The sequence below is a fragment of the Panicum virgatum genome, chromosome 3N (genome assembly GCF_016808335.1).
Source record: "Panicum virgatum strain AP13 chromosome 3N, P.virgatum_v5, whole genome shotgun sequence".
Lineage (NCBI taxonomy): Eukaryota > Viridiplantae > Streptophyta > Magnoliopsida > Poales > Poaceae > Panicum > Panicum virgatum.
This window is the reverse complement of record NC_053147.1, coordinates 29,552,096-29,556,336: the sequence shown is the minus strand read 5'-3', so window position 1 is coordinate 29,556,336 and position 4,241 is coordinate 29,552,096. Positions and strand designations below refer to the sequence as shown.

Below are 4,241 nucleotides of genomic sequence, written 5' to 3'. Positions count from 1 at the left end.
AACATTCCCGCAGACCTCGCACGTCATGCGAGTTTCCAAGGCTTGAAGTGTTTGCATATGAGCCTTATCTTGGGAATAATCCTCAAAATTCTTGAGGAGGAGATCAATCTTCATAGCGAGCATATCGGCCTCCTTGACGGAGTGCATACCTCGCTGGCGCGGTTGGAGGCGATCATCACTCCAACCTTGGTTGGAAACCATCTTCTCGATCAATGATGTAGCTCTTTCAATGGTCAGCGAAAAGAAAACTCCACCCGCAGCGGCATCCACATGATCACGGGATGACTGTGTCAACCCGTTGTAGAAGTTCTGTAGAATGAGCCAATTATCCATTCCATGGTGCGGACACGCCATAATATACTCCTGAAGCCTCTCCCAAGCTTCCAGAATTGACTCATTTGATGCCTGCTGGAAGTTCGAAATTCGACCACGAAGAGCATTGGTTTTGCCCGTCGGGAAGAACTTCGAGAGGAACGCCTTGGCGCATTTGTCCCAAGTATCCATAGCAGCCTTGTTAGCATAAAACCATTGCTTCGCTCTGCCCAAGATCGAAAACGGAAACAGATAGAGCCGGATTGCATCTTGTGATACACCCTTGATAACAAAAGTACTGCAGAACTCTAGGAACTGCTGGAGATGAGCTGCCACAAAATGGGCTGGCCTGCACCATCGTAATGAGACCCGTCTTGATCTCGAAATTTTCTCCTCTGATGTTAACCTCGGGTCCGGTCGGGACCTGGCTAGCAGACGGAGCAGAGTAATCACGGAGTGTCTCCTGGGCCATAGCTCTAGGAGCTGACGACGATGCGATGACTGGATCAACTGCCGAGAGTGATCTCTGAGGTGATACGAGACGAGCTCGCGTCCTCCTCAAAAGTGACTCTAGATCGGATTGAAAGTTTTGCGGCAAATCGAAACTGGTCATACACTATCCTGTTTTTTATATCAACGAAGACAAGAAAACAAAGCCAAGTTAGCCTGTTTAGCAAGCGAATACCAATTTCGATTTTGTTCACAACTCTGTCAATATATTTCACTCTGTGCCTTCCCCGGCAACGGCGCCAAAAATGCTTGTTGGCGCCTACCAACGTCACCTAGCGATGACGCCCGCAGACGGCAATTTGGGACAGCAGTATTTCATGAACCACGAATAGATCCGCAAGCGCACGGAATACCACTGTAGCATTTTACCCGGGAGTATACCGGGGGTGTCATTTATACTTTCGCAGGGAAGGCGATGAGTGAGAGAATATATAGATCAGTTGGTGAGCTCTATCTAGATTGGATATTCTCATGCATAAACAGAGGTAAGATAATAACATGGTAGGAGTTAGTGTGACACACACACAAACTACTCTCTTGGATAAAAAGAATAAAGGTTACTTTAGGCCGGGAGCAAGGTAAAAGTCAGAGCTCGAGTGTAACACCCTAATTTAAATTTCAGCATTTAATAATAAATTTAATTGGCTTTATTTAATTTTCTAAGGTTTATTATGCTTAGCCTTGCATTTAATTTAATTTTCTTTCATAAATAAATAAAATTTATTTAAGTTCAATATGTTTGTACATACATGCTGGTGCATAAGTTTTAATTGTTTGAGTGCATAGGAGTTTGAATTCAAATTTGATTTGAGTTCAAATAGTTAGTGTGAGTTAGTTTGAAAAAGAAAAGGAAATAGAAAAGAAAAAGAAACACAAAACCCAGAAACCAGAAACCGGAATCCAGCCCAAAACCCCGGACCCGGCCGGCCCAGTTCCCCTTCTCCTCTCCCCGCTCGGCCCACCCTCTTCCCGCACGGCCCAACGCGGGCCTAGCTGGCCTCCTCCTTCTGCGCGGCCCGAGCTGCTGCTCCATCGCAGACCACGCGTCGCCCGCTCCCCGCGTCTCGCTGACCCGCTGGCCCCACGGGTCAGACCCATCTCCTTCACCGTGACGTCCGCTCACGCCCGAGCTCTCCGCTCCACTCCGCCCGCACCCTCGATGCCCCGTGGCCCCGCTCCACCCCGCGCACGTGCTTGGACCCCCTGGCCAGCCCCCAAGCACCCCCTCCTTCTAGAAGCGCCACACCAGAACTGGGATCGCGCCGAGATCCGTTTTCCCCGTGCTGCACCAGCCCGCCGCGATCTCCGCGCTACACCAGCCGGGCACGCACGCCGAGAGCATCGGGCCCCCTTCTTTAAACTCCACCCCGCACCTCCTGCGCCTCACCTAGCCACACCACCTCCGCCTTTGCACCCTAGCTCCACCCCCGCCGTGTTCCGCAGTGCAGAACACCCCACTCCGCCGCAGCCGTGCTGCTCCGCCGCCTCCCAACCTCGTCCAACCCCCGCAATAGCCCCGCCGTAGCCTTAGAAAAGCTTCCAGAGCCCTCAGCCCGGGCCCTAAGCTTCTACATCGCCAGAATCATGCCCGCACATCGCCGCCTGTGAGTCGCTGCGCCGCCACGATTCTTCGCCGCCGGTGATCCTCGTGCCCTGCTGACCCCCTGTCTTGCTTCACAGCTCACCTGCGCGTCGATTCGAGGGGATCAGAAGCCCGGAGGAGCACTCCCGCACCCCGGGCTGCGAGCTTCACCCGTGCGCTGCCGCCGACCTCACTGTCGACTCCCCTGTGCTGCAGCTCAGGTCAATCACGACCCTCGGTGAGCCACACCCTGACCTCCTATCTCTTTTGCGCTAGACCCTAGAGCCCGTAGGCCACCCCGGGAACCGGAACGCTCGCACTCCAGTGAGCGCCACCGCGCACGCCGTTCCTCGCCCCGAGCTGCCTCCCTGTTGCCGCCAGTGGACGACGCATGCCACGGTGGTGCTCCACGGCCAAACCCCGGCCCAAACCAAGCCCTGGAACCCCCAAAACGCCAAAGTCCGGCGAGATTTCCGCGCAGCGCCGCCGCAGGACTTGGATCTCTGGCAACTCAGCACCGCCCCTCGCGACCCCAGCCCTGAGCTGCCCGATCTATAACGGACGGTCCAGATTAGACCGTGCCCCGTTTAGATCTGAGCCGCCAGATCTGAATCCAACGGATCAGATCTGAGGATACCCCTTTGTTGGCGCTCCTTAAGTACCCATTTTATTATATGATTAGGAGTGGTTTTGGTAAATTCTTCGGGATGATTCATGTACTAACCCGCCACTTGGCACCCGAACTTGACTGTTTTCGATTTTGACCTGGATTTTGGAGCATGTTGTGTTTTGGCAGGAAATTGGACATTTTTGGAGATGTTTTGGCGCATGGTCACAACTGGGCTAAGATGAGGAATAAGGAGAAGAGGCCGCACGCGAAAGATGGGACTGAAAGGGGCCAGAAAGGGCCCAGGCCGGCCGGCCTGGGGCCCTCTGAGCCGGCCGGCCCAGCCCATTCCGGGGCCCAATCGGCCTCAGTTTTCTTCAGCGCGAAGTATGCGTCAACCCTAATCTGTGTTTTACCAAAACCGCTGACCAGAACCGCCTATATATACCCCGAAGCCGCCGTCAAAGAGAGAGATCGCAGAGGGATCGCAGGGAGAGAGCATCTAGAGATGAGTTTCAGAGATCCATTCGAGTTCGACACAAGAGAAAGGCGACACCGGAGGCCTCATCGTCCCTGGGCGGGGCTGCAAGTTGGAGGACAGCAAGGGATCCATCCCTTGCCGGAGATTTTGTCACCATGATCGACTACGCTTCGCTTAGCTTCATGGGGTAAAGTCCTCGTTTGTTCATGGGGTTGTAATGAGATCTTGAGGTGTAATTGCCGAATCCTTTATGAGATTGATCTATCACGATTCTTGTTGATGATGCTTTGATGCCTAATAGTTCGTGACTTGGCTTTGGGTTTGCTTTGCTCTTGCATGGTTTACTTAGATTACATCAACTATCGTGTTCTTGTTGATTCGTTACCGATTATCCTCGTGTAGTGACAGTATGTGGGAGGGAAAGGTTTTGATCTTGGAACACACCTTTGGTAGATTAGATCCATTCTTCGTTGCTTGGCGATTACATCTCTAGTGATCCTAGACCTATGAACAAATGGTCTTCATACCTTGTGCACACACCTACCATTACTCATTAGTCTAGATTAGATTAGATTGGTTATATTAGATCTATTTCACACTCAATCACTCAATATAGATCTTTTACCAACATCATTAGTGCTTAGTTAAGCATAGTAATACACTTGTTCCGTGGATTGATAAACCTTGGGGGAATACTCTAAGGGAAAAGCTACACGATCCGTGTGCTTGCGGTACGTAAATTGGCTATC

The 4,241-nt window shown here is 51.9% G+C and overlaps 1 non-coding gene across 1 annotated transcript; it reads left to right on the top strand.

Moving 5' to 3' along the window:
- Positions 1-331: 331 nt before the first annotated feature.
- Positions 332-438, top strand: LOC120668225. The gene has a single exon (XR_005672323.1). It is a non-coding gene; the product is annotated as a small nucleolar RNA R71 (small nucleolar RNA).
- Positions 439-4,241: the final 3,803 nt, after the last annotated feature.